Raw genomic sequence first — 25,394 nt, forward strand, 5'->3', positions numbered from 1 at the left:
AAATTATATTGCATTCCAGTGTACAGTGGAACTAACTCCCTATTATTTTTTAAGGAGCAAACAAATTCATGTTTCTTCAATTAAAAACATATATTTTTCAAATATGCATTCATTTATTTCTGTATTGAAATATCTGAGGCCAGTCTTAGAGAAGAACCTAAGCTACAGACCTTCATTTTGATTATCTATTGCTATATGGCAAAACAGCTAAAATCTTAGCAACTCAGAAAATATTAGTTCTCATAATTCTGTAACTTGCCTTGGCAGCTCTTATGATTCATATAGTATTTGCCGGGATACAGGGCTGACTAGAATGTCCAAGATGGCCTTAATGATGTGGCCAACATTTGAGGCAAGCTGCCAGGTGGGAACTCAGCTGTGTCAGTGGCTGGAAGCCTCAATTTTCCTTCACTTGGACCTCTGAACTTTGCTACTCCCGCAGAATGGTGGCTGGGTTTCAAGAGAGAAAGTTCCAAACAGACATTTAAGGCCTGGCCTTGGAGGTTATGCAGCATCACTTTCCTTACTTTCCCCAGGCAAGTCCTGATTCTAAGGGAGGGGAATCTTCACAGGGGAGTGGCAAAATCCCATTGCAAAAGAACATTGTAGGATGGGAGCTATTGTTGTGATCGTCTTTGGAAACATAATCTACCCAATTCATTGTGCACCCAGATGTATGCAGGCATGCTTATATTAAATGCTAAGACCCTTGAGAGCAGGGCCCATATCCAATTCAACTTCTTTTCCTTAGAAACTAACAGGATGTGTGACAGGTCCTGGTGCATAATACATGTTTGTTGAATAGATGTTAGGATGTCTAGAAATAGCAACCTGGAAAAAATCATTTTTTGCCTATGGCGACATTGGGATTGAAGATGGCCCTCCCTTTAGGTGTCCATTCTCTACCAACAATCCTCCAGTATCAAATCAATAATCAAAAGCAGTGCCTTCCCAGCAATGCACTAGAAGGAAAAGGAGGTCACTTTGTCAGAAGGGAGTTGAAAAGGAAAAAGCTGAACCAGGAATATGAGTTGGGCAATGAGGGGAGAAAGCCATTCAGAAGTTTTGCCTCAGATCTTTGGTTCATATGGAAGGGATGCTAAAAGGGATCAAGGAAGAAAGTCAGGAAGGAGCCAGGAAACCAGTGGAAAGAATGATGTGTTTACGTTGACAACTAAAGGTTTTGTGATGGTATTTTATGCTATCACACTGGCTTGCAAGTACCTGAAGACTTAGTTCCTTCCCCATTTGAGAAAGCTGAGAAAGTATCAAAGATGAAGTGAGAGTGGAGCACTACGTTTGAGACTTTCAGAATCAGTAAGATGAACAGTAGGATTAACAGATAAGGCTGTTTTTCATTGGTGAAAGATAGCATTCTGTGTTGTCATGGAAAAAAAATTGTCATTGACTCCTCCGAAGTGTCTATAATATATAGCCCAGATAAACCACATAATGTTTATTAAAATGGGGGCTCGCCCTACACTCCTTTCTTCCCTTTCTTAAATTGGACATTTATGAGGGACAAATATATATTGTTTCTTAATATAAATTTGTTCATTGCATAAATATAGCTTTAAGGACCACCTTACCTGAGCTTATCTAATTTGCATTCTGTAAAGATCTCTATTGCACTTAGTAGAGAGAGTAGTAAGTCTGCTAGTTTACACATCTCACATCAAGTACATAGGTGAGTCTAAGTTAGTAGAAACTATGGGATTTTTGGAAAAGTTGCTTTATCTCCAAACTTTTAATAATTGTGAGAAACAATAGTGTCAAAGTGATAATGAAAGAGTGACTATTTGAAAAATTGCAAGCTATAGAAAGCTTGCTTTTCAAGTCTATTGATCTCTTGCAAAGAAATGGTATATGTTAAAACACTAAGAGCTAAGGTCCACCTCCTAATCTCTGCATGTTAATTATCTGCAAGTTTTTTGCTGTTGTTTTATTTTGTTTATTTTGCTATGTTTGATCCTTATTTTGTCAAAAAACTGATTTCGCAGTTTGACTGTCTTTTTAGGGTGAAATTTCCCCTACTGACAGCCCTGTTGGTTCTGTCTAACAGCCCTCTGTGTTTCTCAGTCAGTCCTTTCTCAGGATGCTCTAGGGTGGCCTTAACTATGCCATGGCTTAGTCAATAATAACTTAATGGATAAACTAAATATTAATTGCCTTCAAACAACAATTTTGCTCAAAGGTTCCAAAAGTAGAGCTATTTATGTGCAAACTATGCCATCTTTCAATTTATAGCTATAGCAACAGCTGTCTAATCTGTGTGAGGAAAGCAACTTCTATAGTGATACATAAAATAGATTTTGATAGCAAACAAACCTGTGTGACTTTTCAGCATAGTTTTTAGCCTCTCCAAGATATGGTTTCATACCTGGAAAATGAAGATAATGAAAGTGCTAAATTCATAGAGTCTTTGCAATGATTAAATAAATCATGTATGTAAAACATTTGATAGAGTGCTAGGCATAGTATGTTTTCAAAAATATTAACTATTAATATTATTATTATGCCAAACAATGGCCTTGAACATGGTTCTTTCTGGGTCACCTTGAGAAGAACGAAATACAATAGCTCCTTGTTTTCAAATGTAAATTTTAATTTGATTAGTTCCTGGACAACTCTCTAAGGCAAGATATTTACTCACCTAGTTTCAGTTCCCTCAACTTTAAAAGGATAAAATATCATCTCAGGGGGCAGTTTTAAGGAATAAATCAGAGAATAAAAGGAAGTATTTAATTCAATGCTTGAGCACTCAAACAATGAAAATATTTACCATTATTGTTACCATGTAGCCACTGCAACTATAGGTCAGTGATATAGATTTCAGACAAATTCAGGACTTTTTGAATATCATTATTTTAAAATACTAGTATTTACTTAAAGGAATTTAGGTGCATGAAATCACTAAACAATTTAAAAATGCAAATTATAATTTACATAGTAATAACTCATTTATATTTCCTTCAATTAAAAAAAAAAAGCAAACTCAGAAATACTAATAGTAATTGAAAAGAACAGTTTTTTAAAACCCCTGTCTGTGGATTGTTTCCCTCACTACCTATAAGGTTTTAAGCCTCGTCTCCTCTCTTGCACCTATGGGGAAAAAAGGAAAGAATAGAAACATAAGAGAGTTGTTTATTTTAAAAGAAGGAAAAGAAAGTTAATTTTTATTCAACAATACATATTAGCAGCTGAAATTCTCCTGTTCAAGAATATTAAAACAGACAAACAAACAAACAAACAAACAAAAAATCTCAGGTACCACTTTGCAATATGTATGCATGTAATATATTTTAAATTGGAGAATTGGTTTCCAAGTCCTTGAAGGTAGTATGTGGTATTTGTTTTCTCATTGGAATATGTGAATAGTAAATCAAAAAAACCAATGGAAATGGAACGAATTGTTCATTTTCTTGAGTAATGCACTGAGTCACCTATAAAACAGAGGAGGCTCCCTTTTACTTGAATTATCTTAAGTATCAGTACCTCAGAAAAGTACTGACTTGGCCTGGGAAGGTAGAGTCTATCATAGGAAAATGCTCCTGCTCTGTTCTCCATCCTAGACCTTGTTTGAAAAAATATTAATTCATCTGTGTTAGCAGGTATTACTGAATTATTTCTATCTGTTGTTTGTTCACTATTGCAGTAATCACTCATTCTATTTCCTTTAAGAACATTTTCTCAAAATTTTGGGACCAACATTTTAGCAATGAGTTAAATTTAATTCATTTTGAAAATGTAAAGTGAAAAGGGGTTTTATGATGACTTCAATTGTTTTTTTAAGGACCCTGTGTTGAAACACTTTTACCTGGGATCTCATTTAACCCTCACTACAGGATGAAGTCTTAGGTTCTATTAAGATACTCATTTTAGATTTGAGGAAAATGAGGCTCAGAAAGTTGAAGCAACTTGTGGAAGTTTGCTTTTTTAAGAAGTGGGAATGCTGGCATAGAAATACAGGTTTGGTTATGTCTGTAACTTTTTAAATCTTACACTGTGCAGTAAGATTTTAAAACACTGTGAGGTGTTTATTTTAAAAGAAGAAAAAGAAAGTTCATTTTTATTCAAGAAAACATATTAGCAGCTGAAATTCTCCTGTTCAAGAATATTAAAACAAACAAACAGACAAACAAACAAACAAACAAAATCTCAGGTACCAGTTTGCAAATTGGGTTTTATCCAAAAGTATGTTGCTTCTGAATACACTGTAAATTTCTAAAATGCTGAGAGACAATGCAGTCACCTCATTCAGAAGTCAGAAAAGGCCTTAAAAAATCAAAACAAAGCAAAAAATAGAACTGCAATCCTTATTTTAATAAATGGGATTTTATAGAGTGTCAAAACAGTATAATACTCAGATTGAAAAAGTGTTTCCTAATCATAAATCTATCTTCAGACAAAATCCTCTCCAAATCCAAATGGCTCCTAAATCCATCTCCCCATCACTAAGAGCACAAAGAGTCAATTACAGGAAAGGGCAGATGGACCATCCTGTTAATGTGTCCCAGGGTTTTGCTGAGAATAAACCGTCTCTACAAAAGGGAATTAGCTTCTTCAGATCATTTTCTTAAACGGGATGTTGTTGTTGTTGTAGTATTAATTTTCACATGCACTCCATTAGGAGGTTTGCTTTATTTATGTGCGTCATCTATGTGTTTTGCACTGGCTCCTGGTTAGCCCCTAAGTGCAAGCTGGTTGCGTTAAAATATTGATTGTAACCCATAAAGTCCTGTATGGTTTGGGTACTGTCTGCCTACACTAATTTTACTTCCTCGAAGTGCAAATGAACTAGAGAGAGCTGTTCACCTTTTCTAGATATATACTCTAGGGGTAAGGATAGATCCAGGTTTTGTGGGGCCTGAAGCTTTTGCAATTTGTGGGGTCCTCTTTAAAAGAAAATATAATTATAGTACAATGTTATGAATGATATTGGGTATTTTTCCAGAAAAGAAACAAAATCATGAAAAACTCAAACTTTAAAAAGTTGATCACAAATATAACAAAACCTAGAGAAATCATAATTTTAAAATTATTTGTCTGACACGCCTCCATTATACATTTCCTACACCTTTTCTTACATTTGACTGCCTATCTTTGATCACCTCCTCATATGATAGCACTTTCACACTATCATTTTCCTTAGAAATAATATAGTAAGATAATTCAATCTTTTCCAGAAAATTCAGTCTTTTGTTTATTGAAATGTTTTACTACTGATAATTTTTAAGAACTTCCTTTCAGCCTCACCCTTTATTACTGGTAATGTCAAATACATTTTTAGGATTATTATCAAATTGGGGGAAAATTGCTCTCAAGATTCTTTCGTAAATGAGCTATGAGATTTCAAGGCATTTCATGTGTTCTTCAGCCATTAATGTCAAATACTTTTTGAGGCAAACTCATTAAGCAGTGGCCACATATTGCTCATGTCAGCTGCCATAGGATATATTCCCACTACTATCTGACTTCTGGCCTTGCAATATCTGTCAGAAGCCAAGGGGTCAGCCATGGGTGGCAGGAGAAATCCCTGTACTGGGATGGCTGGCGAGCAATACCTGACCTATGCACAGAAGTGAATGTGGATCACTAAGCCCAAACTAAATAGACTCATAACTCACCTTGGCCTTAGCTATGATTGTGCCATATCCATGCCACTGCAGAAGAGGTGAAGTACCATAAAGGCAGCATTGGAGCATAAAGGGCTAGCAGATGTGTACAACTGCAGTGGAAATATCTCACTTTTAAAATTTTACAAAAATGTGTAGCCATGTGAACACATTGCAAAGGCACACCCTGGGGATCTTGAAGGGCATGCTGCAAGTAGGGAACCCAATCAGAAGAATTCATCACTTCCCCGCTCGGTACAGCCAATCTTACATTTTAAAATGGATTCCGTCTGGGTCAGACTTTGCTGAACTTTGAGTATTTATTCAAATTTTGAGTAAAATAGCTTTGTCTCCAGTTAAAATTTTTACAGTACATTATAGCTCAGAGAAAGGAAAGAGTCTCAAACAGTTGAGTCTGTGACAATTTTGATTGGGTACAGTTAAGGTTGATATTTTCCATATATTTGGTCTTGTTTGACTTACTTAAAATAATTTAAATAGTTTTGAGAGTCCAGAATAGAAGAATGTAGAAATATTAAGTGACAGAACTTATAAATGGATCAGCCAATACTGTATACCGAATGTCATTTAAAATAGAAAAGGAAGGGTCCATTCTCATCTCTGGGTATAGTTTTGAATACTAGGGTAATCCAGAGATATTTGGGGCAAACTAAGTTAAAGTATGAATTGGTCTTGTTGATTTGTTTGTTTTGTTTTTATTAGCAACAGTTTGTATGAGACCTAGAAAGTTTGCTAATGAAATATAACTTTTCCATGCTTTACTTACAGCTGTTAGGAAATGACACAGTTTGTAAAGGAAAAACAGAAGAAAAAAAAATTCATTTGTTTTTCCTGAAATGAAAATTGCAGCCTAAATCCTATCCATTTCTACCTGAGAACAGGATTCTTTAGAGAAGGGTAAATAAGAGTTCCCAGAGTATTTCAGAGGACAGGTGGCAAGAGTCAGAAGAGATGTGAAAAATCATGGCCCAAGGTTTCAAGCAGTGCAGAGTGATGTGGCAGGTAGAACACCAGGCTGCCCTGGGTGGCTCATGGTTCAAGTAGCCAAAGTGCAAAGCCAGGCCAGAAAGATTGTGTGAAAATAGAGATGAACCTGTGTTCCTGCTCAAGGGTGAGGCTCATTATAGGATAAAAGACTGGCAAATGACCACAGATTCAGTGGTCATAGAAGAAAAATATTCTTGAAGAAGTGAGGCAGAGAGAATCATAACAAAAAAGCAGAGGTAAACACAGAACCTCGGTTAATTCACCAAAAAATGCACCAAAGAAAAAGTGGGTCTAGCAGAGATTAATACTGGATGCATTAAAAGGAAAAAGAAAAGTCTTAGATTTTTTGAATTAGACTGAAAAGAGTGGCTCCTGGTCTATGTTGCCATGCACATGCAAAAATGCAAATCCACATAGACAAATGATAAATAAAGAACAGTAACAATAATTACTTCAGAAAGCCTGCTACATTAGAAATCGAACTTAAGTGTGCAGCGGGAAAAATGCTAAATAAATAAATATTTAAGTAATAGGCTGTTCAATAGGCTTTTTCCCATTTAGAACACTGAGATATTTCCCCTCCCCTCTTTTTGGAGAATGAAAGGGAGTTGCTCCTAAACAAATCAAAGCTGGCAGGAAGCTGGAAAACCATCCTGAAGTCAGTAAAATGCTTACCAGAAGGAAGGATTGACATCTTACCCCAGCTTTTCAAGCTTCAGAAACTTATTGGCCCATCTAGTGCTGCTACCAGAGCAAGCAAGGTAGAGGAGATCTTGGAAGAACTGAGCTTTGTCTAAAGTTTGGAGTTTATAGGACTGGTCCTTTACTCTTATTTTTAAAAGGTTAAAGAGAAAAACCTCACTGAAATTGCCTCTGAAAACAGTGGGACTATCATATACTCCCAGGGTTGGATGGACCAATATTCCTGTGGGCCAGAGTAGACGGTACGGAAAGCAGCCAAGCCTCACCTCCTTGCAAGGATCTCACACAAGAGGGTTATTATGAGAGCAAGAGTTAAGAGAGGTGGTACATAGAAGTCAGCCAGAGAAGCATTGCCCCTATTAGAGAATTGCTGGGTAAAGTTTTCCAGCAAGGGCTTGGAGTAACTCTAACAGTGCCTAGCCAGAAAAATAGCTGATACTTGGGTATCAGTCACACAGTTGGCAACATGGTCAAATCACAGCAGCACCAATTAAGAATGATCTTGCCGTTTTCTTTAACTTCAACTTCCTTCACATTTTTGGAGTGTGAAACAATCAACCACTTCTCCATTATCCAGTGCTGATTTATAGAACTTTGGATTTAGTCCTAAGCTCAGAGAAGAGGAGAAACCGTAAATAAGATGTGAAATAAATCTTGATTCAATTTTGATTCTGCTTCTTAGTACCTGAAAACATTGCTTTTCTAATACCTTAAAGAAGATACAGGAAAGAAGTTATACTAGAAAGACAATTATAGGAGAAAAATAAAGGTGTGCTAATTTGTCCTCTTCCAATAAATCAGAATACATAAATAATCCAAAGAGATGATATTCAAATTCCTCTCCTGAAGATAACTGCCTACAAACTTCTAGAACCTACTCTAGGTGGAAGGTGAGACCATATGCAGAAGACAAGAAGAAAGCACTCTGAATAAAAAATGGAAGGAATATGGATGGAGTGAGAGAACCCATATAAAGAATGAGAGAACTTGAGCAAAATTGAATAGTTGCAAGAATAGAGAACACTTTGTTGTCACTCTTTGGATGAAGGAGAACATATTTGCATGTGTGGAGATGTAAGCAATTTGTGTCTAGAGGACAAACTGTCGCTGTGTGAATATCCCTTTGCAAGGTGACATTTCTATCCTTCCATTAAGAACCTGGGCTTAGCCATGAGACATACTGTGGCCAATGGAACACGAGCCAATGTGAAAAAAGCTAAGGCTTGAAAAGCCCTTGCACTTTGGAGTTCGTCTTAATTTGTTACTCCGAGACTGCCTCATGAAGAAGCCTGGACTAGTTTGCTAGAATATGAAAGAGCAAATGGCTCTGTTGGCCCCATGTGTCCAGCCCACAGTCAGCACCAACCCCTACAAGGATGAGTGAGTTCATCTTAGATCATTCAAGCGCAATGATTGCAGCTAAATTAGTGATCTCAGGTGAGGCCAACAGAAGACTCTTTCAGCTGAGCTGAACCCAAATTGCTGCTTGTGGCATTGTGACCAAATGTGCCGGTTTGATGTATTATGTCCCCCAAAATGCCATGTTCTTTGATACTATCTTGTGGGGGCAGATGTATTAGTGTTCATTAGGTTGGAATCTTCTGATTGAGTGTTTCCATGGAGATACTACTCAATCAACTGTCGGTGAAACATTTGAGCAAATTATTTCCATGGAGATATAGACCCCATCCATTCAGGGTGGGTTTTGATTTAATCACTGGGGTCCTTTAAAAGATCTCACAAACAGAAGGACCTCAGAGCAGCTCAGAGAGACATTTTGGAGATGGTCACTTAAAGCAGACTTTTGCTGACACTTTGGGGATCCTAACCCAGTGTTTGCTCCAGAGAAGCTAAGACAGAACAAAATGCTCCAAGAGCAACCTTTTGAAGAAAGAACAGGAGCTGAGAGGGGAGCTGGAACACAACCCAGGATCAGCAGATGCCAGCCACGTGCCTTCCCAGCTAACAGAGGTTTTCCGGATACCATTGGCCTTTCTTCGGTGAAGGTATACTCATGTTTATGCCTTAATTTGGACATTTTTATGGCCTTCAGACTGTAAATTTGTAACTAAATAGACCCCCTTTATAAAAGCCAATCCATTTCTGGTATTTTGCATGATGGCAGCATTAGCAAACCAAATAAAATTGTTTTAAGTCACTAGGCCTCTGAATTTTTTTCCCACAACAAAAGATAACAAGAACTAATAAATATTTACCTCATGGTATAATTTTTCTTCTTAGTTTCTTTGTTTCCATAAGTTGTTAATCAAAAACTACCCATTTCAGCATTTGATGCTGACCCAAGCACTTCTCCTGAGTCTTCCAAATGAATCTCCTAGTAGAGCATGTAGCTGACAGCACATAAGCACTTTTCCTGATTCGAATATGGGGCCCACTGTTTCACAAATGATGTCTAAACAGGAACTCTTCTGAAGTGAGTCAGAGACAGAAGAGTATTTTGAAATCTTAACTATAATAAGAAGGTTCATTTGTAGGTTTTATGAGCAAAAATTCCTATAAGTTTTATGAATAACAATTCATGATAGAACATCATTTAATGATGAAATATTATTTCCAGACATAATTTTCATCTACGTGTGCACATATAATGATTCTGAGGGTGATGGGAACTAAAATTTCGAGTTATATCCAGGTGGTATAATTGTCTACATTTTGGCCTCTCTCAAGGAAATTGCCATTCTGATCACAATCTTTTCTTTAAGTCAAACATTTCATTCTTTTGAGTGTTCGTTGCTAATGGAGACAGAAAAACCACTCTCATCTGGATTTAATACGTTTCACACACAAATCCATCAAGGATACTATTTTCTCAGCAAAAGTAGAATTTTAACAGTTTTTTGTGACTTTTGACACATCATCACTTACAATGGGGCCTTCCTTCAGGGGACTGTGCAGAGAGACCTGGTGCAAAATTTGGCTGTGTCTTGTTCACAAATGGATAAACAGATGTCATTTATAGATTAGTACTAACAAAAACTACATGACATCTTGCAAAGGAACTGTCACAACAAAGCTTCTCTTGTTTTCTCTCTACACTAACCATGTTATGTTTCACTTCCCCACAAATCAGAATGCTCCCACTATACCCTTGCTTTCTGCCAATAAATATATGAATTCAAATATTTTGGAATGAATGTGTCCTTTGCAATGGAAAGCACTATTTAGAAAGGATTAGTAGGCCTATTTAGCTGTTGTAGTACACCCACATTCACCCTGGTGTGTATGTATGTGTGTGTGTGTGTGTATATATATATATTTTTTTTTTCTTCTGAGTTTTAAAACTTGAACTCGCTTTATGGGAAGGATGATGCAATAGTAGTTGGTGAATTAAAGTGCAGTGATTTGAAGGTGTTGTAGGCTTTATTACTGAAAGTCAATATGATAAAATGAAAAGAAAATGGACTTCGGAGCCAGACAAACTTGAGTATAGCTCTATATGTGGATTCAGTTCTACATTGAGTTAAAAGTGTGGTCCTGACTTATACTCTTTGAGCCTCTATATTGTTACCTAAATAATGGAGAAGGAAGACACCTACTTTGAAAGTTTCATTGTGAAGATTAAATTCTATAACAAAGAAAAAGCACTTCAGGTACTTACCAAGTGATCAAGAAATGTCAATACCTTAATTCCTTTGAAATCAGTTGCTTAAATATTAAAAGTCAAGAATGATACCAATTATTTTCATTCTCTATATAAACTTCAATTATGTAAATCCAAGAAAATATTCATAAACAATCACTGTTAATTTGAAAATAACACATCTCCATTTTGTCTTTCTGCCACAGCATACATATTTTGACAATACTTAAGCCTCTGTGAATGATTCACAACTCGGAAGTGTTTGGGCTAGAGCTGGGTCTGTTGCACAGCATATACTTTCTACAATGTACAGTAAACTGGGGAAGAAGCCAACACGTGTGCAGATAGACTGCTGTGTGGCAAGAGCTAAACTGGGAGCTTTCATTTTTCTAATCTCATTTAATCTTTGTAACAACAGTGGGAAGCTAGTGTTAACCCTAATTTGCAGTTGAAGAAAATAAGATTCTGAGAGGTTAAGCAACTAGCTCATTATCACACAGATCCTGTTTCAAAACCCAAATAATTTTCTAAATTATTCTTATGTTCACAGAAGCAGGGCATGTTTAACAAATCCTCTAATAAACAAATTATTTGTTGGAATTAACATTTGCTATCTTCCACAGCCATGCACATTAGATGTGGCAACACATTTAAAAATTATCCGTGCTGTCCTATCATTTGGAGTTGCAATAAATGAGGCACTAGGTCAGGACTAGATCAGGGAAGGGCTCAATTCTCCCAACTAAAAAAAGAAGGAAAACAAGGCATAGGGAGTAATTTTCCACCATCCTTAATTTTGTTTTCTCTTACAGAGAAGAATAAAACATACCACCACCACCATTTTCAGCCTTTTGAATTATAGAATCACAGAATAATAACCATAGAATGATAGAACTAGAATGACCCTTGATTACCACTGAATCAAAATAGATGTGGAAATAAAGGGAATTCTAGTTAGGAAAGTTGCTCATTTACATCTCCAGCTAGGATGTAGCATTATCAATAATATAAACAATACCTTTTTATTTCTAGTTCAGTGCTATTTATATTACATTATCCTATATTTTTCATTAATCCCTGATATTTGGCCTTCATGGTAGCTAAAGTCAAATTTATCAAAGCACTTTTTTTCAACTCTATTAGCTCTGATAATACTTGAAGGAAAACAAAAATTAACTAGCAGATGGAAGGTATAAGAGGTACGATTTAGTATTAGTTTGAGTATTCTAGACTAAAGTGACAGATCAGAATGTATAATGGCTTGTATTAGTTTCCCAGCTGCTAAAACCAGTAATGTGCACTGAGTTGAGTTAAACAATGGGAATTTATTGGCTTATGGTTCGGTTTTGAGGATAAAATTCAAAATCAAGTCACCAGGAAGGTGATCTTTCTCCACAAAGAATGTGTCATTCTGGGGCTGGCTGCCAGCAGATCCTTGGGCCTTGGCTTTTCTGTCAAACGGCAATGCACGTGGCAGTGCTGTCTCCTTTCTTTTGCAGGTTCCATTGACTTCCAGCTTCTGGCTGTTCCCCGTGGCTTCTCTCTCCGTCTGGCTCTCACTTTGTAGAGGACTCCAGTAATCCACATTAAAGCCCAACCTGAATTATTTGGGCCACACTTTAACTGAAGTAACATCTTGAAGAAATCTTATTTACAAATATGTCCACATCCACCAGAATGCAGACCAAGACCAAGAACGTGTCCAAACTGGGGTACACAGTTCAGTCCACAACATGGCTCAAACAGAATAGAAATTTATTTCTTTCCTTTCATTTAATAGTCCCACATGGTAATTCCTGGATGATAATGTGGTAGAGAAAGGAGCAGAAGAGGGACACAGTCCCATGTCAAAGACCTCTAACATTTTTAATGGAGTTTCCATAGTCACATTAGAGCTTGCCTCCATCCCAGTCTGCCAGAGGAGAAAACTTCATAGGAGATTATTATGGGCAAAACATGGAAGTGGAACTCATAACTTTCTCTCTCTATTGCCTAGAATCATAGTCACATGGCCACATCTGCAAGGGAGGCTGGGAAAAAGAGCTTAATTGTGTTCCCAGATGTTGAGGAAGCAAATTTTGACCAACATTTATTGTACTTCTGCAGAGCTTTCTAATCCATTTTCTGGACCTTAATATGTTTGTTTTTCCTCAATGTTTGTGGGTTTCTCTGTAAGTATGTGAATTGTTCTGCTTATAAATGCCTTTCTTGTTCTGTATCTGTGACTTCTTCAGGATATTGTACTTCTATCGGCATGTGAGTACAGCTTTTTCTCTGTGTCTGTTTTAATATGTGAATGTAGCTCGTTTTGATATATATGTTTTCATCAATTTGGAAAATAGGCTTTTGTTAAATACAGGAAGCTATAGGGATTACATGACTGTTAAACAGTAACTGAATCTTTAATAATACCTCACACCATTCACCGACCATTGAAGCATTTCACAGATTGCTTTTCTACATTTGTTGAATTTTAAGCATTACAAAACCTGTCTTTTGCTAATAAGAACTTAATCAGCTCAGCTCATTTGCATAGTGAAACTAAATACGCAGTTAATTTGCACATTTAAAAATGTATTAAAAAACAACATTTTCCCTTGCATACTGGGGGGGCTCTAAGTTGCACAAATAAGAAATTTTAACTCAAAGACAACCAGAAAAGCCCATGGATATACAAATAGGACTAATTGGTATTTGGTTTATAGCTACATGCTGACAACGATTAAGCTAATTATAAGGCGCATGGTGCTAAATTACTATCTTTTTTCATACATTTTCTGAAACAGCAAGAACTCCAGAGAGGTTCTGGTTCAGTCTAGCTATTCTAAACAAGAATAGAGTTGAGATCATTCCTGCAGTTAACCAGTTAACACACACCAACACAACTAATGTAATATTCAGAAAAACACTATATTTCATATTAAAGAAATCAAGCAAAGGCATACTCAGTTGGCTAAACACTAACATAGTTTACAAATATTTTTGCTTTGTTTTGACCCTGAAAAATTGAGATGTCAATAAAAAATCCTAAGGCGTAATTTCGAGAAAAGATAAGAGAAGGTTTATTCTAGGAGAAACAGGGCCAATATGTAGTGACCATGTGGGATAAAAATATCAGAGAGCTGGAGAAAAGAGAGATTTAGTAGTAGAGGCAGATTGTTTGTAAATTAAAAATTGTGTTACATGTAGATAAAATTGTCCTTGGGATCTTAGAGAGTAAGGCTGAATACCACCAAGAACCTTGTTAATTTAAGAGCTTCATTCCAAAGTCATTGAGACTAATTCCATTGTATTCTGTTATTTGGATTTATTGAAATCATATGTGAATTCAAATCTATTCAAGCTACTGAAACTTACTGGAGGCAGAAGAGGAAGAATTGTTTCTTTAATACTTTGGGTATCAAATGTTTTTCAGTGTTGAGTTGCTAGCTTTACTACATAGTATCAGTATCTGCCTTCAAATGGACACCCAGAACTGAGCCGTCATTGCATTGTATAAAAGTCTGAGCAACCACAATTTTAGTTATGCACATAATTAGTGTGAGTAAATGGCATTACTGATACCTGGGTTACTGAGTATACTTGAAAAGGGTTATAAATTTCAGCCTTGAAAAAAGATTCAAAGAAATTAAAAACTTAATAGACATTCACTCCTCACACATTTTATGACCCAAAATGATCATTTATTTGATGGAAAAGAAATTCATAATTTTAAGGAAAGACAGGTAATAGGATTAAAATAGGTATGATAGTCTCCAGTTTTCCCAATCTTCAATCCTTACTTTCTTGCCTTTTTCCCCTTTTCCTCCTATCTCTTCCCCCCATCCCACACCCCTAACTTCCCTATTCCTGAAACTTGGCCAACCAAGAAACTTACAAGACTTGTAAATAACAGCTCTCAAATGAAGTAACCTGGCAGTCGTTTGGTTGGAACTGTATCATTGTACTGAGTGTGAGGCGGGAAAAGCCAGCATAGTCTCCAACCATTGCAACCACAATTTTCACAGCACTTAGAGGCAAAATCTACTACTTGAGCCAAACCATAAAGACTGTGTAACCCTTCTTTTCTCTTCACCCTATAAAACTCCAATTCTGCTTCAACTAGGAGAGTTAACTGGTGCTCAGGTGTTCCCTCATTTACATTAGAGGAAGAAAGACTTTTCCCTCTCTTTGAATAACCTAAATTTTAGACAGATGATTGGACCAGGAGGAGACTGTGGGCATTTTTTCATTTTTATCTGCAAACTTAACATGGTTAACATCATTAACTTATAAACCAGATTTAACTTTGTGCGCTTGTGTTTATGAAGTTATGGATGCTGAACTATCAAAGTGTAATTGATCTATATAAAGGTATCAGAATACCAGTGAGGTCATAAGAAGGAAAAGACAGTTTATTAAGAAAATTTGAAGACTGAAAATACACCACCAGAGAAAATATCTAGAACAGAAAAAGCACATAGAATAAGACATATCTTTTTATATTGTGAGCAAAGCAAAACAAAAAAAAAAAGTGTAGTCCATTTCAAAATCTGTGTAAAAGCCATGTGGTGAAATGAAGTAAATTTAGGCAGCTTTTGAGAAGCAAAGAGAAGCAAGAGTTAAGGAAAATGGTAAAATTTACATTTGTACAAATAAAGTTTTATTCCTAAGGTAGTTATTTATTGAAAATCTGCTCCATTTTTTTATTCTCTTTGATTTGGACAAATTTGGGAATATTTAGAGATAGTGATCAGAAGTTACCAGGTAAAATGCATTTAATGATATTTAGCATCTATCTCTCTCATACTAAAAGTTATAGATAAATAAAATCCAAAATTCACAGTGACTCATAAGTGCAAATTCTGTATCACATGCAGATAATGACTTATAATTGTTAATATTTAATACACTTAAAGTTTGTCCACATAAATATACCGGCTCCATGGGGTCTTTCTAATTGTCAGTATCTTTATACGTAAGGATTTTCCACATATGTACATTGCTCTTTGGAGCACAATAGAAATGATATATGGCATTATTTCCATGTGAGGGATCAGAACACAGAGAAAAGGATATGAAAGTGACCTGCACAAGTTAGCCAGACAGTTTATAGGAAGTTAGTCCTTGAACCCAGGTTTCTTGACAATACTGTAGATAAAATGATTCAGTTCTTTTTAGCTGAAATAAATATAGTATGAAACCAGAGAGTCTTAACCAAGAAATTATTATTTTAAAAATTATATAACTTCTTGACTATCATTGTTTTGATATTTAAATCTTTTAAAGTATCAAAACATAAAAGACACGGTTTATGAAGAAGTTGGACATAGTCGATGACTACTCAGTGAAATTTGCAATATTTGACATGTTATTGGGAGGAAATAGTCTCTAAATTTATCATAAGCTTTGTATGCTGTCTGCTGGTATTACTGAGGAAATAGCCTTACAAAATATACTACTGTTAGTATAGATGAAAATCATATCAATTCAGTCTATTTTCTTGGATCATGTTGCAGTGCACCATGCAGAGCCACAAATAGAAGAGGCCTGTGTTTAGATGGCATGCTAGTCAAGAGTATATCTGAGTTAGAACACCTGGCAAAAACTGAGTAGATGCTAAAGCATCCCTCTAAGGCACGCTTGCATTGCAGAACAAATAACTGCGAGCTTCAATTCCCCAGGATGTCTTCTTTGGGTGACTGAGTCATTTCTACCGCAATTTACTTAAGCAAAATTAAATTAAACCTGAAAATTTTGTTGATAGTGGAGGTGGAACAGAAAGAATTAGAAAAGTTATTACTATTAATATTTAAAATTTACTCATGCAAAATTTTATCTGATTTCCCAGCAATATGCATTAGTATAGCTTCAGGCATCTTATAGAAAGATTCCATTGGAAGAAGCCAGTGTGAATTAAGTAGTGAGGTGCTCCAGTTGTCTGTATTTACTCATAAAGGAAGAGCTGCTAGTTCCTATTTCTCTGCAATTAATAAGCACAGTGTAAGTAGAAATTTAAAATTGGTATTATACAATTAGACAAATCGAATATATTTTATGTGTTCTTAAAAATAAATGATATCACTTAATTTTATGGATACAAAATATCTCATGAGTGATTATGGAAAAGACAGCAGTTAGGAAACCCAGGCTGTAGTTCAAGTCAGTCTGTAAATTCTCAGGTGACCTCAGGTAAGTGCAAAATTAGATGACAGGACTTAAATTTTTTATAGGATGGACAAAGGGGCCTTGTCCTACAAACGTCTGGAATTCAAATATCTGGGATTTCTATATGTGCTGGGAGGGATTGATAACCATTTCATACCCATTCTACTTTTTCATCAGTGAGAGCAACGAAGTCTAAAGAATTTTGTTCCTTGCCCCTCTATGATAACGTAGAGAGGCACATGTTAATCTTTTTTATGATTCAGGTAGGCCCATTAGGGTAGGGCAGAAAAGAAATCAAATTCTTCTCCATACTCTAATTGGGATCCACTGTCTCCAAGAGCAGACAGGCTCCTTGATAATTGGAAGGAAAAAAAAAAAGGTTCCCTTACTCAATAATGATTTAGACTGTAGTTGAAAGATGAGTTAACGTCTATCCTTGATACATGTACTTACTTTAATAGTTCCATTTGTTAAAGGAAATAACAGACTAGAGAGTCACACAGGCGAGAATGTTGATCAACAAAATGCTAATTGTATGCATTGCTTCCTTCACCCATTGGGCTGGTACTTGTCTTCAAATTTTGGCACTGAGTAATGGAGATCCGTCATTTTGGCAACCCTGAGGAACTACTTGAGCCTGTAACATTTTCACATGGAATAAGATATGTGGATACTAACAACTAAAATAAGAACAAATACATATTGTGCTTATATACATCAGGCATCCTTCAAACATATGTATATAACAAATTAATATTTCATTTTCATAACAATCTAATGTTGTGAAATATCTTAGTTTGCCAGAGATGCTATCACAAATACCATACAATGGGTTGGCTTAAACAATAATAATTTATTGGCTTACAGTAATAGAAGCCAGAAATTTCAAATCAAGGCTTCAGCAAGGTGATGCTTTCTCTCAGAATCTGCAGCATTCTGATAATGTCTTGCTGCAATCTTGGGGTTCCTTGACTTGCATCTCTGGCTCTGTCACATGGTGATGTCCTAGGTCTCCTGTGGCTTTTCCTAACTTCTGGCTTTTATGTCTTCTGGCTTCTCTGACTGCCTTAGAATTTCTTGTCTTTATAAAGCCTCCGGCAATGTGGATTAAGATCCACCTTGATTCAATTTGGCCACACCTAAATAGGATTTTAGAAGATGCTATTCACAAATGAGTTCACACCCTGACGCACCTTAGCATATTCAAAGATACTATTTATAAATGGGCTCACAGACATAGGAACTTGGACTAAATTTGAACTTGTCTTTTGTTGGCACATGATTCAATTCTCAACATAGATACTATTATTACACTTATTTTACGGTTGGTGAAATGTGGGCATGGAGAGGTTAAATAATTTGCAGAGGATGGCAGAGCCAAGCTGTGAACAGTTTGGAGCATGAGTTCATGTTCTTAATGCTCTGCTCTATAACAACATGATGATATTTATTTAATGCTCACTATGTGCAGGTACTGGGCTAACCCTTTTTTATTTACTAATTTATCTATCCTTATAATAATTCTCTTAGAAAGGAAGAGCCGATGTAAGTGAAGCAAACATTTAATAAATCTAGGGAGTGAGATTTCATCCTGTAGAGAGGATTGGAATTTTTTTTTCTGAGAAAATGTGAGTGAGATTTGGAGAGAAAGATACGAAGGAGGAGGCTTTTGGAGAAGTGTGTGCACTTAAAAGTGGAGAAGAAAGTGAAGATTTGTGGAGGTACCACAAAAGACTCTCTTTTTTATGAAAGTCCTAAATATTCAGATTCCTTCTATATCAAGACTCACAGAAAAGGCAAAGTTGGCTAGAACTTTGACATTTTCCAACTTGTGTGGAAATTCCTTTCTGAAATTATCTTAAGCCTTCAGTAAAGAAATGCACATGTATATCAAAATCTTGTGTGCTGCCCTTGGAAAAACAAAAGGGACAGTTGAGTTATAGTCCACATCTTCCCGTAATCAAGCAAAGTGGGACAATAGCCCATTACATGGACCATGACATGAGTTCTTGTTGATCATAGACAGTTACAAAGGATGTCCCACTGCAAAGCCAGGGAATATGGGACAGAGTGTAACATTAGTGAACAAGCATGAGAGGTGACAATGCCAAACCTTTTGATTTTTCCAAAAGATTAGGGAAAATGGAGGAAGCTCAGTGGACATCTTGGCTACACATATTTGGTAAATGTATTGTATAATATTTGTTGTCAACCACACAAGATGAGATGCTAGTTCCTGAGCTCATTCTGCATATGAGGTATCCTTAGGATTCCTAGTAAAGAAGGGGAACTATCCAATCTAGAAATGCTCTCTGAAATTAATTACCTGGGTGACTTTATAAAAAATTTCCAGATACTTTTCATAGAATTAATTACATTTTATCTGTATATTTAATGTAGATAATCCTATATATACCCTACCTACCTTGCAGAGTTGAGATGAGTTTAATTTAGTTTACTTTACTTTTGCTTTGTTGAGAATAAAAATGAGATGCAAATGTACGGGCTTTATAAATGGGTTATATAAATGTAAGTACATTACAAGTAGTTGTGAACTGGAGAAACTTGAGAGATAATTGTATTGTTCTTCATGGACAGGTATTGACGTGCTCACATGAAACCTAATCCCAAGAGTTTTCTGCCTTGAATCAAGATTATTTGGATTGCAAGAAATAGAATATCACTTTAGCTTACCGACAATAAATCAATTAATTGGAAGAACACTAGGTTATCTTGTAGAACTCAAGAAGGGCCAGGCTTCATGAAAGACAGAACTAGGAATGAAAAAGCTGTCAGGACCAAAGGCAGGGCTTTTTCTCTTCAAAATTTTTCTCCCAATCTTCTTCATTCCTCTCTCTGAAGCAAGCTTTGCAGTGTGGTTAGCCCATAGTTTGCACCAGGTCTTTCTGTCAGAAGACCCTCTAGACTGAATAATGTCTTTTATTTTTAATTATAAGTGTTCAGGAGAGATCATTTGATTGGCCCAACTTGGCTGAGGAATTATCCCCTAATTAACCAAATTGGATGGGGGTGGGAGTTGGGCAGTATGTAGGGTCATATTAGAGAAACTTGATATAGAGGAACAACCCCTATTGTTGGGGAGGCAGCACTTGACAAACATGAGGTAGGACATGGGTGAAAGAAGTCTTCTGAAAGATAGCAATATAATCTAGACATTATTTCTAAAGAACAAAACAAAACAAAACATAAAAACTACTTCTTTACACACACATACATACCCACTTTCATACATACATATGCTAATAGTAAGCAGGGATGTGGTCAAGCCCATTAAAATAACTGCCTACTTCCATTTTCTACCTGAGGAGGCATGCTCCCTTTGAACTGTGCATCGTTTTTCTGTTAATGCACCCTCCATTTATAATTTCATTTAAAATAATAATGGCTGGTTGTAGTAGATTAAAATTTTGTTCAACAAATATTCACTCTGTCCCTTTTCATCTCCATGGAAGGAAAATATTTTCCTCTCCCATTGATATTGGGCTTGGCCATTTGACTGGTTTTGCCATGGGATGTTAGCAGACAATCTGTGAGCAGGAGCGTGAAATAAACTTGTGTGGTGGACTCGTTCACTTTGGCTCCTGCCTTTGGCTATGAGAAGATCATGTTTTGGGTAGCCAGTGGTTCAAGGTGGATGAGAGACATGTGGAAAAGATTTGGGTGGATCCACAGTTTGGAACCAAGCCCAGATGAGCCCAATTAGATCAGCCAAACCCGAGCTGAGATACAGACATGTCAGCAAGAAATAAATGCTTTTTGTTGAATGCTACTGAAATTTTGTGCTTATTTTTCAGCAAAAAATGACTTGTACACAGACTGGTTGCCATGTACTAGGCACACTATTTCACTAAGTTAAATGCCCAGATATTTGTCATATAAAATCTACTATGTCAGATTTTAATTTATCTTTCAGAAAAATTAAATGCATTCTTTATTAAATGTTTTAGTATTTATATCATCGCTCAAGCCCTTTTTCCTCCTTTTATTCCTCTTCCTCTTCTGTTTAGGTAGATGAAAGGCCACCCTGAGTCCAACTGCGCATTAATTCCAAGAATCAGGGTTTACCTTATTTCATAGTTGAAGAAGAATTCAGCTCTTACTCAAAATTCGAAAGTTGCAGTTTTCCATGTTGAATCCTCATAATGAACATTTTAACCAATTATGGATGTTTTGTAAATTCTGCTAAAGAATAAAAATATGATAGGCAGAGGGAACATAAACTTCTCCTCTCAGTTTTTTCCTTTATTTCCTGTTTCTTAAGTACATGACTTCCTTCTGCATTTCATTTCGATTTCCATGGTAGCAGGAGATGGACTGACATTCAATTAAGTAAAACAATTGATCCACCGGTTTCATGTTTTAGAAAGTTTTTTTTTAAAATGCCATTCTAAGTAAAACTTCCATAATCAATTTTGAAATAAAATATACAAATATTCACATATAAAAGTATTTACATATAAAAATAATGCACTTACATCTATAACTGAATCAGTGCCACTGAGCTATTTCATGCTACATGAAATTTTTGCCTAGAGGAGTACTGATTTAAAGCACTATCTAGGGTTGGTAGATAATTCCAATATTATTTTTTTCCAGGAACTTTTTGGCACTTAAGTAAAGAAGAGTAATAAAAACAACTAATGATTTTTCACAAAGATATGCTCCTCTAATAGGCTTCAAGTGGCCATATTGAGTTTTTCTATCCCTTGAGCACAGTTCTCTTAAACTGCATGTTTGGAAACGTTTGAGGAAAAAAAAAAAAAAAACCAAACATTTGAATTGGGTATTCATAAAAGAATTGGATTGCCTTATTACAACAAATATGACCCATTTTCTTTAAATGTAAGGGTGACGTTGAAAGTATAAAACTAAGGGCAGGAAAAACTGGCAATAGAGCTTTGTAACTAAGTATCATTGATAGCACACAAATTCTGTTCTAAATGCATTCAGGGGCAATAATGACCTTTTTATTTATAGATTTACATGACCATACAGTCCTATGAAAAGCTATACAGATACACATGTCTGAAAGCTCAGTTCTAAATATCTGTCTCTTTCCAACAGTATCTGACCATTAGACAGCTACAACTCCCTTGTAGTTGCTGGGGAAACAATGACAGAACTCAAGCCAAGAATCAATTAAACCAAGGAGACTGTTCCATTTCTTCGTTTTCTGGGAAGAGAACAGGTGTTTAATAATTTACATAAATTATGCAAAATCTAAAGCATTTACAGTAACTAGACACTTAGCTACAGACATGAATGAAGAGGTAAATTGGCTGATGATGTTCAGTTATAGCGGCGCCTGCTAGCACTACTATTGTTATGGGTCTGTCAGCATTTCCATTATAAACACTATTTTTCAGCGATTTATATTTCAGTCCTAAAATCTGCTTTCTTTTTTTTTTTTTCAAATACCATAATAGACATGGCCCTTGCCTGGTAATACATCTTTCTTGCAGACTAAGTATTTTGCATATGTGGAACATTCTTTGAATTACGTTTTTTATTGAAACACCATAGGAATGGAATTTGAATTTAAACACTTTTGTTTAGTTAATACCTAGAAATGATCCCAATTGAAGAATATTCTTTAAAGGTCATTTAAAATCTGCAATGTGATTTTTATTTTTTGGATAATAGTATACAAAAAACAATACAAGAATTTAGTAATTTCAATCAGTAATTTTTTTTTGAGAATTGTCCCTGTGCTTTGTAATATGCTAGATTCAGTAGAGAATATAGAGAATAAAACATTGTATCTCCTTAAAGTAAACATACAGCTTAGTTGGGAGAGAAAACATAGATACTCCCAACAATAAATGAAAAAGACAGCTGTGTATGTAACTACATTTTATGCTGATACAACAATAGACTGTTGAATTATTTGTCATAGTAAAATGTACTATATCAGCATAGTTTTCTCCCCTTGTAAATAACTTCTAAATAGTTGGCCAATACATGAACTTTGAAAGCTCAACGTCACAATTAATACATGCTGCTGTATTCTTGCCAGATATGTGGGAGCCTTAAAAATCCCTCGGTAAGCAAGCCCTTAGGAATAAGACACTTGTTTTCTAATATGACACCCAAGAGACTTAAAATTCCTTTAACTGTACATAATTTAGACAAATTAGACATATCCTGTGTGTCCTGGAATTTTTAAAGTCACTTGGCAAAGCTAAAACCCTAGCTAAATTCAACTCTCTACATACTCTGTACCTGTACTTGTGCAGCTAAATAGTGTTGGAGGAAAAACATGATCATGATGACTAGTCTCATTTGAAATTCATGACTATGGATCTCAAGAGGGTACTTAATACAGCCAGATTTCATACTGTATGTCCCAAGTCTCTTCACTTTCCCACTCTGAAGACTATTTTCCCATTTCTTTTCTCCACCCCTAACACCTCCTCCCTTATCCTCACTCTCAGCTAAAGATCATGCTTCCTTCTTCATTGAGAAAATTAAAGCACTCAGAAGGTAATTATCACCCACCCATACCAACCTCCTACACTGTCTCATACGCTCACTCTGCTTTCTTACTTGTTTCTGTAAATGAATAATATTATTCCTACTTAAGTCAACCCCTTCTTCTGAATACTAGATTCAATCCTGCATTCCCTCACCACTGAAACACAAATCTATTAAAAGACATAGTTCCAGCAATTCTCCCTTCTAGCTCCTACATCACCATTTTTTTTTCAGACTCTACTGTGCAATTAGGTTGAGAATATAAACATAAAAGTTATTTCTGCTGTTAAGCAAACAAACACACAAACTTTTTCTTGATCCCTCTTCCATCACCAGCTACCTTCCCACATCTTTTTACTTTTGCAAAAAACTTGAGTGTTGTCTCTATTCCCTGCCATCTATTCCTTTCCTATTCTCTCTTAAATATAATTAACTCAGGCTGTGGACTCCACCACTCCACTCAAAATGCTCTTGTTCATCTCACTAATGACCTTCATGCTGCCAAGTCCAATCGCCAATTCTTAGTCTTTAACTGCAATTATCAGGGACATTTGATGAAGTTAATCATTTCCTCCTTCTTTGATACACTTTCTTCACCTGGCTGTCAGCACACTACGCTCGACGGTTTCTTCCAACCTCCCTTCCTTTTCATCGTTGCTGGTTCCTCTTCTTTTTCTTAACCTCTTAGTGTTGAAGTGGTTAGTACTAGATTATCTTCTCTAGTCTCACTCCCTTGCTACTCTTTTTCTTTTTTTGTAATTATGTTTTTCTCTTGCTAATTTTCTCCAGTTTCAAAGCTTTAAATAAAAATCCATATGTGGTTGATGCATGTGTCCTCCACAAAAACATAATTCAAGGTCTTAATGCTGGTCTTGTGGTTGTGACACCATTTTTAAATAGGTCTTTTAAAGATGGCATTATTAGATAAGTTTTCAATTCATTTATGAACAGGATCTTCAAAGATCCTACTGAGATGAAGCCAGATTGAATCAGGGTAGGTCTTAACCCATGTGACTGGAGTCCTTACAAGCAGAGGAAATTAAGATGCAGTCAGTCAGTAGAAGTCAGAAGTCATAAGAAGCAAGAAAATGAGTCAGAGTACCAGGTGATGGAGGCAGAGATGCAAACCAAGGAACCCCAAGGATTAAAGCATGGTAGCAGAAGAACACTATAGATTTTGGGAGAAAGCATGGTCTGTTAAGAACTTGATTTAAACTTCTAGCATTCAAAAGTGTAAGACAATAAATTCCTATTGTTTAAGATGAAACTTTGTGTCACAGCATTTGTCATAGCAGCCCTGGCAAACTGAGACAATGCTTGAATTTATACCTCTAGCCCAGATCTCTGTCCTTAACTCCAAAGTCATACACTCAACAGCCTATTGATTTCTTCATTTGGTTGTCAATAAGACAACTGAAATTCAGCCCATTCAGAACCAAACTGTTGATCTTCCTATGATACTTGCATTTCCCACAACTTTTTCCATCTCAGTTGATGGTAACTCCTTCTTTCCACATGCCCAAGCCCCAAATCATGGGATAATAGCTTACTCTTTTCTTTCTCTCACACCACACAATAATTTGTCAGGAAATCCATTTGATCTATATTCAAAATGTGTTTATAATCTGAAAACATTTACTACTACTACATTGCTGTCACTGTGGGTCAATCCTGTAACTGGCTTCTGTGTGTGCCCCCCTTGAATCAATCCACAACATAGCTGCCAGATTGATCTTTTGAAATTGTAAGTTAGATTATGTCATGACTCCGCTCAAAACCCTGCAAGAATTCTCATTTGATGCTGAGTAAAATAAGGCCAAATTCTG

Source organism: Choloepus didactylus, chromosome 2, assembly GCF_015220235.1.
Source record: "Choloepus didactylus isolate mChoDid1 chromosome 2, mChoDid1.pri, whole genome shotgun sequence".
NCBI classification, from domain to species: Eukaryota; Metazoa; Chordata; class Mammalia; order Pilosa; family Megalonychidae; genus Choloepus; species Choloepus didactylus.